Source organism: Planococcus citri, chromosome 3, assembly GCF_950023065.1.
Source record: "Planococcus citri chromosome 3, ihPlaCitr1.1, whole genome shotgun sequence".
Classification (NCBI taxonomy): Eukaryota; Metazoa; Arthropoda; class Insecta; order Hemiptera; family Pseudococcidae; genus Planococcus; species Planococcus citri.
Window position 1 is genome coordinate 39,718,242 of NC_088679.1, and position 22,654 is coordinate 39,740,895.

The following is a 22,654-nucleotide window of genomic DNA, read 5'->3' on the forward strand; positions in this document are numbered from 1 at the left end:
GAAAATCTAAGTATCTGCTGGAGATCCCAGAACGGCTAAAAACTACTTAAAATCGATTTGGGAGATCGAAAAAAGAACACAAGGTAAATTTCACTTACTACCTAAATATTATCAAATTTTGATTTTTTTTTCACAGAAACCTGTTTTTAGACCACATTTGAATTATTGAAAATTTATTCAAAATTGAAAAATGAAATTTAACACTTGAAATAAGGCCTGATGGCGTATCTCAGCATGATCTTTCAATTTTCCGCAGTCGAGTTCAATTTTTTTTCTGCCAGTCGAGATATCTTCCTTCATAATTTATCATACTGTCTGTAAGTATTCGACTTTGACGATTTTTTTTTCAAGTTTTTTCAATCAATATTAATGATAGTTCTTCTCAATTTATCAAGAAAAACGGTGATTTTTTATTAGTCTGAAAAGTCTTAATTTCCTTTGCGAGGCCCAGTTTTGATTTTGGAGCCAAATGATTCACAGATGTGTACTTCTACATCAAAAGGGCCCATACTGTCGGTATGGAGTTAAGACCACTGGGCCATACTAGACAAAATTTCGGTTCCAATGGTCCAAACTGGGGGTCTTAAAGTGAAAATCTCGCGATTTTACAGATTTTTGAAGTCAAAGTTTTAAAAAACATAGTTTTGAGAAAAACGCGTTTAAAGTTTAAGGAAAAAAAAAAACATTTTAGTAAGCTTTTAAAATTTTTGAAAACCTAATATCTACTCAAAATTATGCTAAAAATGACGTTTTTAATGTATTTTTTCACGTAGAACACGAATTCGTGATCAGTTTTGCTCTAAAGTCATGCCCGTTTTAGTAATCGCAAAAAAACCTGCTTAACTTTCATTGTTTTTTTTCAAAAAATTAAAAAAATTTACATACGTTTCTTCAACTTTAAAGGCGTAAAGTTTCGAAATTAAGCGTTCTACGAAAATTTCATGTAAACAAAATTGTAGAGAATTTAATTCTCTTTGAGATCAATGTCATCAGATTTTTGCTAGGACGTACCGTACGTCCGGTAAACGCGGAAAACTAAAGGACTGAATTTTCACCTTATGCAAAAAAATGTACAATTTTATTATTTCAGTTAGTTTTGGTGAGCTTTTGGAATCAATTATATTTTTCAAATTATGTTTTTAATGTATTTTTTCATGAAGAATACGAATTTGCGGTCATTTTCATCTCTAAAGTCGTACCCATTTTTGTGATCGCAAAAAAAGTACTCAACTTTCATTTTTTTTTTTAAATAAAAATCATTTGCGGCTGGTTTCACTCGTATTTATTATTTAGATTCACCATAAAATTAGTTATATACTATTAAAAATCCGAGTTTGAAGATCAATACCGGTGGCTAGGTGACTGTATTAGTGGATTATCACGCCGGAGATAGGGAGTTCGAGTCTCTGCAGGGGCGAAAATTTTTTATGATTTTTTTATATCAATTTCTTTTTAAAGCCACGAGTTTTTGTAAAATTTTCATTTTTTATACATTTTAACTTATTTTTTCAAATTTTTTGCGTCATTTTTTTACTTTTGTGAGTAATAAATTCAAGCATGCTTCACTTAAAAGCAAAAAATTTCGATGAAAATAGGAGTTATTGGAGGGTTTGGAAGGTTCCATTCGATTCTTAAAGACACAAAGAGTTTCTACAACAATTTCTGGAAAAAAATATTTATTCATTTTTGGTTGTATTGTCCCTTTCCGTATGCGCCCTCACATAATATGCAAAACTTGGCCAAAATAAAAATAATGTAATGCTTGGTATCGACAAAGTGGGCCCTTTCTTAACGAACATGTTTCAGGTGGTTTCATGCGGTTGTTGGAGGGAGAACATTATGAAAAACCGGTTATCGACAACATGGGCCCTTTTTCTTTTTTCGCTTTTAGTGCTGTAAGTCTGTAAAAAGTCATGGTATCAAAAATCCGCGAATGGCATGTGATGTACCCAGGTTAGGGGTACCCAAAACCGTGAAAACACCAATTTTGTCAAAATCGACTTTCTTACACGTTTTGGTTAATATCTCCTAAACTAAAATCGACAAAGTGGGCCCTTGTGACGTAGAAGTACACAGATAATGTTTCATGCCTTGAAGTCACAGTATTCTTCAACATTTTGAGGGGGGAAAACATCTTTTTTCAAAATGATATAAATCAACATTAGAATCGTTGAAGAAATAGTGTTACTAAAATCACATAAAATTAAAAAAATTTCTATTCAAAACATGAAAAACAAAAGAAAAACTAGAGAATAAAACTGAAAACTCTGTTTTTTTTTCAATTTAGGAAAACGAAAAATTGAAAAATCATTTTCGTACAAAAATGGAAAAATATTTCCTAAAAAACACCAACAAATAATATTTTATTTTCATGTTGGAAAAAAATAATGTAGGTATGAAAATTGCATACAAGAAGCTTTTTTTTTGCTTTTCCTATAGAGATAGATCCGTAATTTAGATTCATAAAAAATGAAAATTAAACAGATCTAAAAGAAGTCCTGGCGGGACAGTTTATGAAGAATTGGTTAGAAATTATAATTTTGACGACTTCAACACGAAAAAATTATTATTTATCATTAAACAATCCCTGCAACTCTCAAATGCTAACAGATCGATGATCCCACAGAAATATGACTTTTGAAACACCCCTCGTAATAATGAAGAAAATTAACCGAAGAAAGAAAGAATTGAAAAAATAAAAAACATCTTGCGCAGTTCGCAAGATCAACCGACTTTGCTCTAAATATACCCCAGTAATTTACCAACATTTATCTCAGTAATTTACCAGACATTACTTAAAAATTTACCAATTTATCAAAATGCGCAGAAGTACCCAAATTTACCGATTTAATGAATACGAAAAGTCGAAAACATTGACAAAATAAAATAGTCAATCATAAGTAGCCATCATATTACACTTTTATGAAATTGATTTTCAAATAAAAATTAGCGTACTTATGAAGACGTAACCGTCATATTACAAGTGGAATAATATATCAGGAAAATTGTTGACAAAAAACAAAATTATTACCGAAATTTACCAATTTACCGAAATTTAGCTATTTACCAAAATTTACCAATTTACCAAAATTTACCAATTTACCTATTTACCGAAATTTACCTATTTACCGAAATTTACCTATTTACTAAAATTTACCTATTTACCAAAATTTACCTATTTACCGAAATTTACCAATTTACCAATTTACCAAAATTTACCAATTTACCAAAATTTACCAATTTACCAAAATTTACCAATTTACCAAAATTTACCAATTTACCAAAATTTACCAATTTACCAAAATTTACCTATTTACCAAAATTTACCAATTTACCTAAATTTACCGATTTACCAAAATTTACCGATTTACCAAAATTTAGAGGTTTTTAATGGCTTAATTTTTATCCAGAATTGAAATTTAGCTATTTACTGAAATTTACCAATTTACCAAAATTTACCAATTTACCAAAATTTACCAATTTACCAATATTTACCAATTTACCAAAATTTACCGATTTACCAAAATTTACCGATTTACCAAAATTTACCAATTTACTAAAATTTACGAATTTATCAAAATTTATCAATTTACCAAAAATTTACCATTTTACCAAAATTTACCAATTTACCAAAATTTACCAATTTACTAAAATTTACCAATTAACCAAAATTTACCAATTTACTAAAGTTTATCAATTTACCAAAATTTACCAATTTACCAAAATTTACCGATTTACCAAAATTTACGAATTTACCAAAATTTACGAATTTACCCAAATTTATCAATTTACCAAAATTTACCATTTTACCAAAATTTACGAATTTAACAAAAATTACCCCAGCAATTTACCAACATTTACCTCAGTAATTTACCAGACATTACCCATTAATTTACCAATTTTCCATTTTACCAAAAATTACCCCAGCAATTTACCAACATTCACCTCAGTAATTTACGCGACATTTCCTCACTAATTTACCAATTTTTTTACCGAATTTTAATTACCCCAGTAATTTACTGTCAAAGGTTTTTACCAATTTACCAAACTTTACCAATTTACCAAAAATTACCCAAGCAATTTACCAAAATTTTCGACCAACTTTAATTACGAGTAATTCACCAAAAATAACTAATCATTTTATTTACTAAAAATTACTATTAATTAACAAAAAAAAAAAATTATCAAAATTTACTGGCTATTTACCAAAAACTTAATGTTTTTTGTTAAAACAAAAATTACACTAGAAATTTTTGAAAAATTTTGATTTTTTATGGCAAAAAAATTTTGGACGGATAAAATTAACAAAAAAATTAACAAAAAAATCAACAAAAAATTTTCTCCTCTTGACTCGCGCGGGATTCGAACACCCGACCTTCGGCGTACCAATCTGCAACCTACACACCCTAACCACCCCATCTGTTTGTTGGGGGTGAGCCGTTTGCGAGATATAAGGGTTTACACAAATTTCTGCTTATCCATAACGTTGAAACACACTTAAACGTTCATATCTCGTAAACGGCTGAACCGATTTCGACCAAATTAAAAATTTCTCTAGTTCAGTATCAAAGCAATATTTTGCCATCATCAGGTTCGACTTAAAGTTCGGAGCTTTTGAGTTCAGCGTGACACAAATTTATACATAAATTGATATATATATAAATATATAAATAAATATATAAATAAATATATATATACATGTAAAAACCATACATTACGAGATCCGTTTTATATAAAATCGGGCATTGCGAGATCCTGAGATCCTTTTGCCGGATCTCGCAAGTTCTTTCATATGCCACAGTACTCGCGAGATCCGGGGGACCCTGTACACCCATTTTTAGCCGGATCTCGTTTTACCTACTATTTATATACTTATATACAATTTTTGAAAATAGATAAACGACGCATCTTGCGAGATCCACCCCCAAATCACGTTCGGGCCGTTAGTGGATCTCGGTTTATGCGGATCGCGAAATTGATGGCGGCAATGCATAGAAAGGCACTGATTACACACTGGAACGTGCGTTCGAACGAAGTTGTAGGGTTATTATTTGAGTTTTTAGCATTTTTCGAAATTTTTTGGGGTGGATCTCGTAATGCCTGTGTATATGTCGGATCTCGCAATGTACTCTAAGACAGTATATATAAACTTATCTCGTTTTGCGCCATATGTCTTATCGTGATCAGCACACTCCAAAACGTCAAGAAAACCCACCCCCACCCAAATCCTCAACCATCATGACAAATACAATACCTTACTTTTCCGTTTCACGGCAAAGTCGGTAAAATAAAATTAAGCAAAACAAGTATCTATTGGTTAAAATAGGCCAAACGTTTGCATTGAAAATGTAAATGAATCAAACCGACAGAATACGCTTCAAGGATAGATTTAAGCTAATTCAGCGACACGAAAAGATTGATCTACAGTCTTATAAAGATTAAAGAAAAAGAAAAAAAAAGTATTTTCCATTAAGTGTTACGAATTTCACCTATAAATACACGAAGCTGAATTAAACGAATGAACGAACTTGGTCATTAAAAGGTTGATGGTGTATTCACTCGAATGAATGCAGAAAATTGCTTTTTTATTTGTATCAATGAACAAGTTTTTTTTTTCATCTTCCTCATCGAACCACAATAGGTATAACTTACATTCTTATTGTATTGAGACAATTTTCGCTTCACAACCTGAAGGGGAAAAAGTGTAACCTGTAACGAATAGGTATCTTTACACCACTACGAAGCAGAGAAATTAATTCAAAAAATAAATAAATAAATAAAAATGTAAGATCTTATGATTTGAAAAAAAGTCATTTTTTGTCTGTTTTGAAAATAGAAGCGCGCGTTGCATGCGCGAGTATGGGTAATAAAAAGGGGTGAGTCTAGTATTCTCCCAACATCTATGAATTATAAAGGTTTCATTCAGTCGTGATACGAACCTTATTGTATTTCAGGTGGTACCGTCTTAAAGCGCCGTCTGGGGCTGTTGCGCCCTTCCAAATTTTAATTCGCGATAACGTAAAATTTTTATAACTGCATTTAAATGCATTCAGTGCAATTACGAAAAATTTTCAGCGGTGTTCATTTTTTTTGCGTTAATTATTTTTAATTTATTTTTAAAATGTTTGTTGCAAGTAATATACAAATCATGAAGCGTAGGTAAGAATGGTGATTTTTTTTCATAATTTAATTAAGAAAATTTTACTATTTAAAAAATAAATTGTATATGGTACTTTAAACGATATAATTCGAGCTTTTACAAAAAAAAAGTGTATTACGAATCTGTCTTACGTGAAATACGAATCTAGTTAAAATTATGATTTATTTGCTATTTGGTTGTAAGGCTGAATTTAAAGTAGGTTTATACGCGATCGTGGTAACATGATATTGCTTAAACGAACATCATTTATAAGAACAACCTTTAAGCATTTGAATAATCTCGAGCACCTACACTTCTACACTTATAAATTAATTTTAAGCGTTGGATTAAAAATAAGCTTGTCTTACACGATTATAAAAATTTCGTAATTTTAGCAGTAAATATTTTTTTACCTATCTAGTTAAAAAATTACATCGATCGAAGGAGGAACGATTCTTCGACGTCTTCTTTTTTCAAGTGTTGGATATTTTTCAATTTTTTTTTTCCAAATCAAATAAAAATAAAGACAGCACGCCATCGTCATAAAATTTTGAAAATAAAAATCAAATATGTATTAATAAAAATAATAAGTGAACTAGGTCTACTTGTATACGATTAAAGTATAGGCAAAACATCAACATGAATCTCCGCAATAAGTAGGTAGTTTGGATCAAATAAGTTGAAATTTTCTCATAAATGTCATTTTTATTTTTTAAAAAAGAAATTCAAACCTATATAATGTATAATATTTATACCTAAAGAAGGACCTACAAGTCGTAATGAAAGCACACGTTGGAAGATCATAACACATGCTATGCTAGTAGAATAGCTTTAATAAAATTTAATCGCCCAATCCATATAAATTGGTACACGTGAATAGCACTGTGTAATAAAAAAACCTTCTAATCGCTTAATAAGATGGCTTAACGATAGTTTACTACTTCAACAAACCTTTCGAATCTACCGAATCCTCTGCGAACAACCTAAGAACAAGAAAGTTCTCACTTGACTGTATTTTTATAGGCACCGAGATGTAAATTTTGATCTTCCTGTAGGAACTAAAAAATTTATAACTAGATAAAATATTATCTATTTACGAGTGGAAAAGTTAAAGAAGATTCATCAAATAAAATAAAAAAGATTCTCAAGTTAGAAGACAAATATTTTCAAAATTAAAAATTCATTAGTAAATAAGTCAATGAATTTCCTACGAGCGTGGCATTCTTTTTACTACCGCAAACTTTTTTTATTAAATGATTTCTTCGAATGGAAAAAACTCACGATATGAATTAGGTATATATGCACAATGGTAGGTTATCGAAGTTTGTCATGAAAGTTGAAGAGACATGTAATGAGTCTATTCGCGTATAAAAAACCAACGTGTTCACGTAATTTTAAAAAAAAATCATTCGTGCATGAAATGTAGGTATAACTAAATTGATGATAAAAAAATTGATAGATGAAAAACAATTAGGCATATATAAAACATTTAGAGTTAAGTACGATCCATTTAGTTTTTTTAGTTTTGTTTTTTTGTTCTTTGAAATAGGTAGATTTTCACAAAAGTAGGTACCTATTATTTTACGTCGCATAATAAAACAAAAATAAATCAATAAAAATGAATCAGAATTTGGCCATTTGATTGAGAAAAAAATACCTGTAGAAAAATCTCAAAAAATAATTCACTTTGATTAGATTCCTTCCCTTGGATTATAATTTTGAAATAGCACGCATTGTTTTTGATAGAGTATTCGTTACAGATTTCTATTACTTGATGGTAACTCGAAGGCAAAAATCATTTGATACCCTCCTGTCGGTACCACTCATTTTATCGTATTGGCTCAGCTCAGATATCCATTACGAAAATTATTTCAACTTTTCAAACTTGGTGGATGTTTTTTAATATTATTTGCCTGTACCTCAACGACGAAGCTCTGCTTAATAATTTCACGCCTTATCGTATCTGCGAAATTCTTCCAATTTTTTTTCTTTTCGTAGTTTACGTCATCATTCAAGTCAATCTCGATAAATAGTCTACGTGACGTTGGTTATTTTTTAGCCGGTTGTTTTTTAAGTCGTATTGCGGGTCACCGCTCTCATGTCACGATAAAGGCAAGAGAACGTCGTCGTCGTGTTATCGATAAATTATTAATGTGATAAAAAATGCTGATCGAGAGCGTCATTGAGTAATTTTAAGAAGAGCTTAAGGAAAGTATTGAGAATTGGTCGCAAAATTCTCATTACTTTATTTCTACAATTCTATGTCAACTTATTATCACTATTTCTGTTCTTCTGTTGATCTGGAAAAGATCTTTGAAGATTGTTAGATATATTTACATAGGTACACCCTAGATTTATTTGGTTGGATGTTTATCTCTAGAAATTTCTCCAAAATTGCACTCCATTCAAAAAAAAATGAATTTTTAAATTGATAAGAAAAGAACTTAACATGAGACATTTTTTTTTTTGCTTGAGAAAACACTATTCATTTTCTCCCTACAAGAGCTAAATTGCCTGACAGGAAAAATAAGTTTTGAAAAAATTTGTATTTGAATGAACACTTTAGACCATTGAAGGTAATTTTTCAATTTCAGCATTCAAAAACATCACAGCAGGTACTTACTTCATCTTCTTTCGATACTGAAATTTGTGAAAGTTCGTCTCCAAAATTTAATTCAAATTAAACGTGTATATCTTTACTTCATTTAGGATTTCAAAATTGCTTGATACAGGTAGATAGATGCAGTTTTTTTTTTTTATTTCTAGCTTTTTATTTTGATTCACCCAACCATCGAGCATTTTTCTAACCTGTTGCAAACAGTCTTTTGTGATCGATCTTCCATCCTCAAAGGTTTCATCACGAAGAAACACAGAAACAAATTACAGTTCGATTCCACACGAGGAATAATTTCTTTGAATTTTTCACGAATAATTATTATCTATGGGTCATTATTTGCCTATCAAATTTCTCTAGCTCGTTAAATACGTACTAAGGTCCTAAGTACGTTTTGAAAAATACGAAATTATTCATCAAAATTCATGTTCGGATCGTGATCAAATCGATTTTAAAATTCAATTAGGTACGCGAGAAGAAAGAATAAGTATAATACGATTCATTACTAAACAACATAGGTAGCTACGTAAAACTACCGAGTACCAAGTCATCAACTTAAAATTCTAAGAATCGTTAAAATTTAAACGATATGACTCGGCTTTTGTATAATTTTCGTCACTTGAGAGAAAACAGCCTCGAATACGACTGAATATCCAATTCGTCGTCACCTTGGTAGATAGCTGTATCTGCCACCTATCAGTACGACAGACGAAATTATCTTCAAGAATAAGAAAAATATAGTCTGGAATGTACTTAGTGTTGAATTCGATGTCAGTAAAAACACGATTCATTCGCACACCTACTTAAACGAAACGAAAATGGCAAAAATACAACAAAAGAAAATAATTAAAATGGTGTTAATATTTTAAATTATTGCTCAAAGTTTAACGAATTTCTTTAGTTTGATTCGAGGTTGTAAGAATTGGATTAAATATTCCGCGCTGAGTGGGCGTAAGTATTTATTGAAATTTCAGCTGAGATTAAAACACTCTCGACGTGATGTTTTTCATTGAGAGTGATATACAAGGTGTCCCATCAAACCTTTTTATTATTTTTATTTCAGAGACGATACTCGTAAAAGTACAATTAAGCATGAGAATTAAAATGAAAAAGAAAGTAATGTGGATTTCTTTGTCTGAACTCTTTTTTATTAAAAAAAAGTGATCAAAATCCTCTTATTGAAATATAATTTTAAAAAATTCTGAAAAAATGAAAACTAGTGAGAAAATTGATTGATGATTGACTAGCAAAATATATACATCAATATCTACTTTTGTAACGTTATGGCACCATTTAGTTGAACGTCGTTGTGGCACCAGGTAGCAAGTGAAGAAAATTTAGTCATTTACGCGAGCGTTTTTCTGGCAACGGTTTATTCATTAATAAAAACCAACTGGTGCCTCTATATTATATGAGTATAGAGTGATGATTGAGGGTATAAGCAACAGCGCCATCTGATCGAAACATTTTACTCGTACAACAAATTTTTACAAAAGAATACATCGAAAACCAATGAGACCTGAAAATGGTGCCACAACGTCTGTTGACTATATAATTTTACCAGCATATTAAAAGGGACTTTTAAATGTCGTTGTGGCACCATTACAAAAATTTGCCTAACGACCCCTGGCAGTGCCCTGATGACATTCCACACGATTTTAAATAAAATACGTTGTGGCACCATTTGGTGGTGCCACAACGTAAATTTTGGTGCCTGAACGTGTGTAAAGTATATAAAATGGTGCCACAAGTACATCAATTATGAGTGAAAATACATATTTACTGATGCCAACAGAAACTCAGCATTGGGAGCTATTAATTCACAAAAATTAACCAAATCCAATGTATAACTTGAATTATGAATATTAACAAAAAATAGGTACATACATAAATTTTTGAAACATTTCGTTACCCAAGCACCTTCATGAAAAATGAAAAATTCGATGGTAGGTATGGGCAATGAGAACTAGAAAAAAAAATAGCCATGAGAGAAGTTTGAAATCCAAGTCTCAACATTCAACTGAAATTTTTAAAAAAAATCCGTCTTTTTGTACGTATTTTTGAGGTGCTTACCTACTTTTAATGAAAACGCTCATTTTTTGACTACCTATCTTATCATCATTCATCAATCATCACCATTTCGTCAAAACGGAGCATATGTATAGGTACGAATACTCATAGCTTTGGAAATATTAGGTAATGATTTCAAAGGTCAAAAACTTTTTCACTTTTATCAAAAGTTAATTACAACAACTTGAAAGTTTTCAAATTTCGAGACTTCATGTGACCTTGAAAGTTGAATTACAAAATCTGCTCTCGTCTGAAATTAAAAATGTTTAATGTTTTTGTACAACCTACTTCTAAAATTAACAAAACCTTTTTAAATGTTCATGATACTTACAAGGGAGGTGTCCCAGGTGATATTCACCGATTTCAATGATTCTTATATGTATGTACACCAAATACAATCTAATCGAAATTTTCAGCTCCTGAAGTCAATATTTTACTCTGCAATTTTACATTTTGTATTTTTCATTTTTTTTTTAGCTACGTGAAAATCAAAAAATTGCTATAAAAAAATTGAAATATCGACTCCGGCAGTATACAAAATTGGGCTTAGTTAGAATATTTAGTGTCCTATCCGATGGTGAAAAAATCATTGAAATCGGCGAATACCACTTGGTTTTTCACCCATCAAATAAAATAAGAATCATCCAAAAGGTGATCTTCAAATCAAAAGTTGGCAAAACAGACATTTAATGAGACGTTTTATATTAAAATCAGCCATTTGACAGAAACTCATCTAGAAAAAAAAAATACCTCATTCAAAATTAAATTGCGCCATTTTTCACGCTCATCGTCATCAAATATTAACACCTACTAAGACCCTGGTAATTAAGTGAAATTAAAAGAGTACCTAACGTAGAATGCCATGACCAGGTTAGAATGAAATAATTATTTTTTATACACTATACGCCTTTTGAATTTAATTTGTCGCAATATTACAACAATTTGAATCAGAAATTAGACGAAAAATTAATTAAAAGTACAGATCAAAGAGTTTCAAAGGCAATAAAGCGGAGCCAAAAAACGCTCCGAGGGTGTTTTAATTTTGCAGTGTCCTAGGGTCAGTTACACACGTACAATAAAACACTACACTTTCACACCTATACCGGAAAAAATATGAAGCTTTTATTAAACCACTTCGTACAACATTTTATACAGTTTAATTCGCCGCTTAAAATACGATTCGGTGCGAACTTTCAATTAAAAATGTTCTCTCAAGTTCATCGAATCGCCTGGGGCAATAATGCATCTTAGTTTTCCACAGATAAAGATGCCGGTAATTATAAAAGAAGATAGAACTGAAAAAAAATTACATCTGGTAGGGAATTTCATGGCCCGCAGCTATTGATACAAGTTCACTGGCGCTAAATGTAATTAGTTTGTGTGAGCATAGGTAATGCTCGCGTCAGATACGAACATGATAATATTTCAAACATTGCGATAATTCAGTTTAATGCCTATTAGGGCTTTACATTAACCACATAGTTCAACTCCCTTATTTAAACGCGCGCTGGGAAAATCGAAAAACTAAAAATGAAACTACATAAATTCATAACGTTTTGCCAACAGAATTACAAGCGTTTTGAGGTTATACGCGCGTTGGTTTTTTCCTCTATTTTTTTTCGGCTTCTACGAAAATTCACGAAAGAATAAATTTTGAACGATTTAAAAGAAAATTGACGTTGACATAAAATAAAAATTGGTACAGAACGTGTATCGTGTATTTCAACGATGTATACGTTATACTATAGGTACCTCTATACATATACCTATATCTACCTATAAGAAGAACGTGCAAAATAAAAAAAACTACTACGTGCAAATTGTATAAATAATGACGGAAGTGTAACCTGTATAAGTGGAGGAAACGGCTGGCGAAGTTGGCTGACAAAACTTGTTAATTAAATTATAGATTCTGAAGAATATTATGCATAAATTTCGTTACCTTCGTTACGTGTATAAAAATTGCAATCCTATGGAAGAAAAGAAACGAATGATTTATACCTTCGAGGCTAACGATGAAATAAATTTAGCGGCGATTCTCAACGTTTTTCGTTTCAGCAAAATAAATTCCAAAAACTACCTTCACGCAGGAAGTATAGGTACCTATATGCCGCAGGAAAGCCATAGCCGGCCTGCGATTTTGATAAAGTATTACAGAACCTAGTACCTACCTACGTAGCTTATAGCTACGAAAATTTTACGCTTAATTTATATCTACAACTATAAGTTTACACGTGTGTGAGGAAGCTGAATTTTTAAATCAATTTTCATTTTTACATTGTTTAATATCAGTGAATTCATGTTTCTGATCGACTTCCATGATTGTTTTATGAAATATTTTGGAGTTTTTATTTCCGATATTCGCACGAAATTAAAAAAAAAATAAATGAAATTACTGTCTTGTTGTCACAGTTTAACAGGGTGATTCGTAAATACTGTTATCGATGCAATCCCAAGTGCATGCTGACTAGCAAATGGATGAGAATGTTCAAAATTTAAATATCAGACGGAGATAAGTTGGGAAACGACTGATAAATTAATAATCTATAAATTCGTATTCGGGTGAGAATAATCGACACAGCAGAATTTTTTTTCAGTAGCCCCACAAAGTACATGTACTTACATACGTATTTGTATGTACCTACCTGATCAATATTGAAATTTTAAAAATGAAAGACCACTCAATTTCAGATCAATTGAGCGGAGCTATTCAGATTGCAGAACCAAAACAAGCTCAGAGCAAATATCCCTCCCTTCAGTCCCTTCTCGACGGTTCAGAAATACAAAGCAACTCGTGTAGGTACTTAGGTAGGTATAGTTATGATTCTCATGCTTGAGGATTGAGGATAAAAATTGGCATTTGTATGTCTATCGATGCACATGGCTGAAAATTGCAGGTAGATAATTGTTTCGAAAATATTGACCTTGAAGATATGTAAATAAGTGAACATGACAAAAAAAATGACGAAAAAACACAATTTTTATTGGTTTTTAAATTTTTTGAGCTTGTTGGATCGATTTTCGAGCTCTGAAAAAATACATCCCGAAAAAATTTCAGTTGAACCTTTCCTCTTATTTTTCAATTTTCATTGCCCCTTCCTCAGTGGCATAGCCAGGATTTTTTCAAGGAGGGGGCAAAACCAGATTTTTAGGCACGAAGTTTTTTGAAAAAATCTCATACATCATTGCAAGCACCCACTTAGTGACTATTTTCTGTGGAAGTTTCAAAATTTTTAGATCACCTTCTCCAGAGATGGAAAGTACATGAATTTTGAGCAAATAATTATGTGGTTGAGGTGAGGAATTGAGCCTACAATTTTTTGAGATTAGACCCAAGCCGATACTCCTTACTCCATCCCTCCCCTCTTATCCTCCAGTAGTGCTGCTTAGAGTGTTCTGCAAAATCTAATTCTGTGAATTTTCTCTCTTCCTCAGAATATTATTTTACACCGAGCGTTTCAATTTCATGAGTTCCTTTATCTCTGTAATACGACCAGCTGTTCTAGCTGACAATTGTTGCATAATTTTTTTTTTTTCATACATGGGAACCTTCATAATCCGTAAACTCCTATTGAGCTAAAATTTGGCACACTGGAAGAGCATATCACTCACGCTTCAGAACCAAATATTGAGCCACAAAAGATGATTTTTTGGTCTTTAATGAATTTTTGAAAATGACGGAAGTAACCAGTTGGTACATACATCAATTTTCCACAAAAAGAGTACCCTCTGACATAAAGGGTTAAGAATCTAAACATCGCCTCATGTTCTAAAATTTAGCCCTCGAATTGATTTCCACAATTTTGAAGTCGATCTGGAGCATCCAGCAATAGTTGACTTAATTTCGAATCCCTCCAGAAGGCGCTGTAATCAGCTTTGGCAGTTGAAATTTGAAACTATAATCCTGTCATAAGTTCGATGTTTCGAATCGATTTGAGTAGAGGGATTGACTTCATAGTAAAAAAGAAATTTTAACAATTTGTTGAAAAACTTGGTGATTTTAAGATTGTTAAAATTTGGATTTCCAAATTTGTAAAAAAAAAATACACTTTTCAGCCCTTCTCCTCTGATTTGCGATTCAGCTGTCTTAATCCATTTGGAATGGCAACTTATGACAGAACTAAATTTTCAGCTGCTGAAGTTTATTACAACGCCTTTTGGAGCGATTTTAAGTTGTTGGAGAAGAGTTCATTTTTGCTGGAGCTTCCAGATCAGCACAAAAGTGGTGGAAATCGATTTAGGATATTGAATTTAGCATGAAAATTGAGTTTTCAGATTATATTACACCAATATGCGACTTCAGCCATTTTCAAAAATTAGCCAAAAATCAAAAAATCACTTTTGGAAGCTCAGAAATAAGGCTCTGAGGTTTGAGTGACATGCTCTTTAAATGAGCCAGATTCCAGTTCAATCAACTGACTGATTTTCACAAAAAAAAAAAAAAAAAAAAAATAGGTAAAAATTGAACTTTTCAAACAGCTGAATGTATGAAAACCTAAATCAGCTATTTCAGGCACCTTTTTCATTTTTCCTACAGGAATACCGTTGAAGAAAAAACATGTTAAGAAGCTTCTTTGGTATTTTTCTTCGAAAATAAGCGCACAAATGAACATCTTCCAGAATTGGAATCCACGATTGTAAATGTTAGATTTTTTCCAACTCATTTTCAAAAGTTTTCAGTTTGGTCTTTATTTTCTTGGACACCCTGTACCTACAATTTTAAAAGCAGGCAAGAGACAATGCTCAAAATAGTATCAAACAGTTCAAGTATCCCGTTTTCATAAACTTTGGACTCATTTGCCAAATTTACCTAGAATAAAACGAAACTTGACCTACCCTAATGAGCAATAGACAACCCAACGAAAACGCTTTTTGTAAAAAAAAAATAATCTAGTCTAAACCGAATCTAAAGTGTACCAACGTAACACCCCGTACAATCAAAGAAAAAAATCAACAAAAAACAATAATACGAATAATTACAATCTGCTAAGAGATTTTCACAGAAGTCTGACAGATGAAGGTTTTTTTTTGCTTTTACAAATTCATTATTATTTTTGTATACAGTTTTGAATAAAAAGATTCACTGTATCGTGTTTTTAAAAAACGATTCAATTTAGATTTTTTCAAAGCGATTCTCGCTTTACAAAGATTCAAATTAATCTTTTAGAAAACTTGTGTAGTGAAGAATGTAGGTGAGACTGAGAATATTCTAACCAATAAAAAAGCACACACTTATAGCCATAGTGATGTAGATATACGTACCTAAATACTTTTTTTTTTCAATGAAATTAAATGGGTTACACGAATTAAAAGATTATTGTTCGTACTTTTAAATCAAGAGTTCCAAACTTTTGCAGTAGGTAAGGTAAAACTTAAACGAAACTAATATACGAGGTTTTAATTATTATTTCAAAACGCTTTGAGACGACAAGTAAACACGAAACGAGCGGCAGAATTTTTCATTTCGCTGCCTTTATATTTTCCTTTTTTTCATTGACGCCGCTTCGACACAACAACAACAAAAAAAGCAATAAATTACACTTTTCTAATTACGCACCCCTGAAATTACCGCTTCTGTTTGCTTTTCTTTTATTGTACATAGTGTTACTTAGGGTCACGATGGTAGAAACACATGTTGTAATTTTCCAAATTATCCTTTTTTTACTTTTTTCTCTTATACACAGAGAGAGTATGGCTCTGAGTAGGAAATTAAGCTAACTCAGTTTCAGCCGGTACTTAAACATCAACTTATGTTGCAAACGTCGTGTCGAAATTAACAAAAAGGCTCTCTGTGCGTTGTTATATTTTTAAATTCCAGTTTATAACATGCAATGTACAAATATATTTTGTACGTGTTTGCGGTTCAAAGTCTCCTTTGCCGGCGTAAAACGAATATTTGATTATTGTTCAAAATTTCGACGGTAGGTATACGGTAGCGCGAAACATCGCCGTCATAATTTTGACAAGCATCACTTTCGTTCGGAAATTTACATAACGAATTAGTAAGTACCTACGTGTAGTTTATTACTTTACTCACGAATGCCGCATCACACGCTTAATTCTTTCTAATTAATCGTTTTTTATGATAAATGAAGTATTTTGAAAATCACTTATAATAATATTATAAACTCTCGGTTTTGGTATTCATTTTCTTTCTAATTTTTTCTAAATCAAGTCGAGTAAATCTGGAATGATCGTTTTCAAGATGATTTTCACAGTCGCGTCGAGTCATTAATTACCCACCTATGAAGGGTTTAAAAAATCACATATGGAAATGAGTTAAATGCCTAAGAATAGCAGTCATATACGTAAGTAATCGTAGTTATAACGCGAATTTAGATTGCGTAGGTAATTTGAATTTGCGTAACAGATGAGTAAGTATTGAAAATAAAATAAAATAAAATAAGAGGGTTGCAATTAGGTACTGGAAAAATGGAGAGATTTTCACAGTCAATTCCGACAGAATCCTAAACTTATGGACCCCCCACCTTTCCTACTTATTTTTCATTCGATTTAGACGAACAAATTCGATGAGAGACTTTAAATTAATAATCAAGGCGAAAATTGATAGCTGACGTTTAAAAATTTGGAGAAAGTCACAAAGGATTCAAAAAAAAAAAAAATATTAATTTTTCCAAAATACGGCTGGAGGCTTTGAAAGGACTTGAAATCACAGTCCAATCGACTTGGAATTTTAAAATTAGAGTATCATGAAAATTTTAGCTTTCGAACTTTAAACTTTTGAGGAAATTTCAACTTTCAAAAATCTACTGAAGACTCTGGAACTACACAAAACGGTTCGAAACCATTTCCAATCGATTTGGGAGGTTGAAAATAGAATGCATACCAAATCACAGCTTTTTAGAACATTTTGGTAAAATTTTGGTTTTCCCCCATTTTTGGCCCAAATTTGATTTCAAAAATCTACCAAAAATCGAAAATTGAACTTTGACACTTTAAATTTTGGTTTTTGATGTAAGTACATATTTTTGAATGCTTTTTTGATATATTTTTTCAGCCGGTTCGGAAATTTCCCTGGTAAGAACACTAAGCTGGGGTCATTTTGATGGCACGATAAGAGTCAAATCAAAGATATCAAGCCACACCTATATTTTTTATAGCCCCTACAAAAATATATTTGTATGGTTACTTGGACGACTCTTTCAATATTTGCGGGTTTTGGCCCCAATAACTAATAAGAGACCCTTTACTTTTTTATTTACTCCCTTTTTGATTATAGAATCGAGACGACTGAAATGTTCGTACGCGAAATACTTTTGGTCTTGTACTCAAGCAAACATGGTCAACTTTTTCGCCAATTCTTTTCCTTTCTTCGTAATATTCGTTGCTGAATAAAGCACCTATAAAAGCCTCGTTGGGATTTTATTAAGATAGCCTTATTAGGACCACCTACCTCATTATCGACCAATTTTTGGGAGGTTTTAAATGAAAATGAGATGAATAAACGAATAACTGGAGCATTGAATTAATCCTGATAGTAAAAGAACTTTTTTGTTTAGGATGTTGTAAGCGAGGTTTCGTCTTCTGGAAATTCGTCATTCATCATGGAGACAAAGTTAATCAACTCGAAGCAAAAATGAAAATCTAATCTCGATTTGTTCGATTCAAAACAGAAGGAGGAAAAAAATAAAAAAAATTAATTATCAAAAATAACTACCTAATTTTTTCTTATCCAAGTTCTTAATGAGATGAAACCTTTACAACATAATTTATGCACGAATGAATAATGTGCGAAAACGATGGTAGTTTTTATAAGCGACAGAAAATAGCGAAAAACATCTGTTTCGTGTTTTTAAATGCTGCACGGTTTTATACTCTCGTACTTATACATTGGGCGAATACACGAATAAAATGTTCGACGATAAATCGTCTATTATAGTAGAGGATTTTAAACTTGATGAGTAAAAAATTTTCACATTTAACATGTAAAGACGAAGGATGGAAATTTTCTGCGGTATATTGCGTTGTGTCGTCGTATAGTTACCAAAGTATTAATGAAAAGTACAGCAAAAAAAAAGTAGGTACTACTCGTAGGTAACTTGTGGAAAAGTTTTTCAAACATCCTTTCATCTGATTATTTACAATTGAAGAAATTGTTCGCGACCTTTTGACGCGTCCGGCGTAATAATTTTTTATTTCGTGTAGTATCTTTTTGAAAATAGGTATTCTTTTATTAAAGTGTCAAGAATACGAACCATCAGCGACTAAGCGGAAGTGTAGGATCACATTATTTTCATTATATTACTTAGAAAACCGTTTAAAACTTTTTACCAACTTTTACCGGCAAGTGGAAAAACAAGTAAATACCAAAAAGTTTTGAAAATTTCATCTAGTGCGGTTAGCATTTAAATAATTATTTAAAATTATGCCATGATATTGAATTTTTTCATTTCATCATCGGTATTATTCGTTATCCATTAAAACTTTCAAGACCGTATCAATTAATTAAGAATTTTTTTCCCGCCTGCTTATCATCATCATCATCATCATCATCATCATCTCTTTAACCTAACCTATTTATTAATTCAATAAGAGTTTGATTAATGATTTTAAATACTTGTTCATTAAATTTTTGTTTTTCAAATTAATCCGCACCTACTCCTGAGAACATTTCTTTTTTTTTGGCTCCAAGATAGGTAATGAAGTAATTTACAATTAAAATTATTCGTGCGAATTTCGACACTGAATCTTTATGGATTAAACTTTCGATAAAACTCGTCGTGAATATTAATTCGCTTTTTTCAATAATAAAATTGAAAGAAACCATAAGAAGAACATCTTGTTCTGGTATTCTTTTCGCGTAAATTAGTGCGTTCGATTTTTTGTTGGCGAAAACCTTTTGATTTTCGTTGAATTTCATCGACTCAAACGATGTTATCATTTTCACTACGTCAACGTACCTACTCGTATTGTAAGCTATAAGGTATAACAATTTAAAAGTCGAAATAAAAGCTGCAAGTCGATTGAAAATAAACCATTCAGATGCTGTAGCATATACACGGTACTTATTTATGTACAAAACGTACGTTTGATTTTGATGAAACTATCAAGAAACTTGGGTAAACCTTCAAATGAGAAATAGAAATAGATAGGTAGGTACCGTATAATACAAATAGTTCTAGTGAACTTTTCAAATTTGGTTCGACCTTAAACATATTGACGTTTCAATGCGAAAAGATAGCGCAAAATATCATTCCTGCCGGTGTTTTATAAAAGTTGAACCTACAGCGGCGGTTTTTTGATCATTTGTTTCCACTTCGTTTTGTACAGACTTAATTAATCGTGACATTTATGTATTTTTACCATTTGAAATTTACACCTCTCTATAGTGCGAAACTTTCTACAGGAAGGATTGCGAAAAAAACATGCTGTACCTACGTGGCGTCGAATTTTGTGTTTTTTGATATGAGATTTTTTTCATTTACACGAATTTTTCTTCACATAGTTCTTTTGAACAGAATATGGCAGACTAATTAATACAAACATTACGTGGGTCAATTTTCAACTCTTTTCAAAATTTATAGGTAACTGAGTGCCATATTTGTTCTTTAAAAAAAAAGTACTATGAAATATTCAAGCTCTTGAAGTTGATATTTGGCACACTCTTCCACCCATTCTCTTACTCCACCTCTTCAAAAAAAAATTTCAAAGATTTAAGATCCTCATCCTCAAAAAACCTTTGAATTATCAAATTTTTGAAGAAAATCTCTTTTCAAAATACAAATACAGTAAATTCATTTTGAATGTAATATTTTTGGATAGATGAGAGAAGGGGCAAAAAAAATTTCAATTGTCCATATTATTTTTCAGGTCCAAAAAAATTATAGAAGATTGTTTTTCAAAATCAAACAAATTCTAAAAATTTTTCATACCAGTATCAAAAAATCTAGTTTCTAAAATTACTTGTTTTCAGATAAACAAAGATGATTAGCAACTTGCAACAGTTGAATGTGCACTGAAACGGGTTTCTTTTCCAAATTCCCAAGCTTTACTGAAAATTAGCCCGCAACTAATAAATAGGTACACATGTATCGTTATTAAAAAAAAAAAAATCAACCTTATTATTATTTTCTCCTAATACCTCAAGAAAAGTAATTTCTTTGGGCGTCATCGCAGCCATTATTAGGCCCACGTATAACCTTAAATACACGATTGCCAATTGCTTTTCCTTATTTCGTTACTACGTTTGGTTTTTGAATTTTTGTATTATTTTTTGCGGTGGCCTAATTGACTCACTACCCGGCTGTATTTTTTTTTTTTTTTTCAAATTCAGCATTGCGTTTCGTGTAAGAAATAAGAAAAGGCAGTGAAAAAGAAATTGTTTCGTTATGTTTTACCTTTTTTTCTTTTCTTTTTTTTTCGAAACATGCAACAGTTTGTTTAATTGAAGGATTCGACATAATAGCATCACAGTTTCATGAAATGCGTGTACCAAATTAGTATAACTTTTGCATGTCTTATAAATTGCAAATTTTGTCACGAAAAATATTCCTGTCATGGGTTCGTGGTATTTTTTTTTTTTTTTTTTTCGTCTCGAAAAAATATACTGAACATATATTCTCACGCTTTTTAACAACAGTTTCCACGTGTGCGAATCGAATTGTTCACATGTTACCAATATTAGGTATTCAAATTAGATACAGAAAAGATTCAGCAATGTAGCGTACAAAAGTAGGGAGGTGGTTGAATTTAGACGTAGGTACGTCTACGTACTGTTATCGATGACGAATATCGGCGCTTGTTTTATTTACCAATTTTATTCGTTCTTGAGGAATTTTCAACCAAGTCTATCTATACCTATAATATCTGCAGAGTTATATAGGTAGAAATGGAAAAGAAAGAATTGATGCACACGTTTTCATTTTTAAACACCATTTCGGTTTTTATTTTTATAAAAACACCGTATACTAAATTCTATAAGGTCACATTAATGACAAAAATAAGATAACCTGAAGAAAAAAATTATCAGTAGGATGATGGGAAATTTTGAGAATATCTTGCTTGATGTAGGTACCTACTTCTATACATTTTAAAAAGTTATTGCATTTTGCAGGGAATATCAATAGATCTCCTCGCATAGGGGGGGGGGGTTGGTAACTAATTGCATGATCATTACACCCGCCGTGTGAGGGTTTATATTATCAAGTTACTTAGTTAAATTGGGTTTTTAATTGGGCCAATAAATTTTTTAATTTCCGAAGGGTCGTCTGGTAATATGAACAATCAATGCAATGATTGATTTGAATTACTTTTAAGCATGAAAGAAGGTTCCTGTTTTATAAAGTTTGAGATGAAAAAAAAATCAACTGACGGTCCATCGGTGAAAACGTAGAATGGTGTACCTACTACATGTTAACAATGATTGGAGATCGTCTGCATCAGTTTCTTGGACTATCAACTTGGCTAAGATGAAATTTTTTTGTTGAGCACCACTCTCCTTTCCTTCACAGTAAATTTATCCCACCTGATGGAAAATGTTTCGTACTGGGCTCAGAAAAAAAAAATAGAGTAAAAAGCTAGATTTGATTTGCACTACAATTTTGACCGCCTGAATCGATGAAAGGTGGTTTTAAGCCGTTCTCAAGCCTTCAACAGGATCTATTCAAAAAAAATTGTCATGAAAACAGCCAAAATAAAACTCATCAGCACTTATCATTTCGATTAGTTTGAAAACAAATTTTTTAAAATTATTTGGAAAAATCAAATTCAATATCTCACCAGTCTTACTTTGTCGATACTATATGGCTTTAGAAAGAATAAAAAAATATGCACTCGACAATTTATTTTCCACTTTATTCTGCTTTTTTAAA

General features: G+C 31.4%; 1 protein-coding gene across 1 annotated transcript in view; it reads left to right on the top strand.

The window, feature by feature from the left end:
* The first annotated feature begins 5,927 nt into the window (after positions 1-5,927).
* Positions 5,928-22,654, top strand: part of mAChR-B (muscarinic acetylcholine receptor) — a 102,313-nt gene continuing 85,586 nt past the window's right edge. Inside the window, exon 1 of the mRNA XM_065357707.1 lies at positions 5,928-6,159. The gene's annotated coding sequence lies outside the window, so the exon portion shown is untranslated. The remainder of the gene's footprint in view (positions 6,160-22,654) is intronic.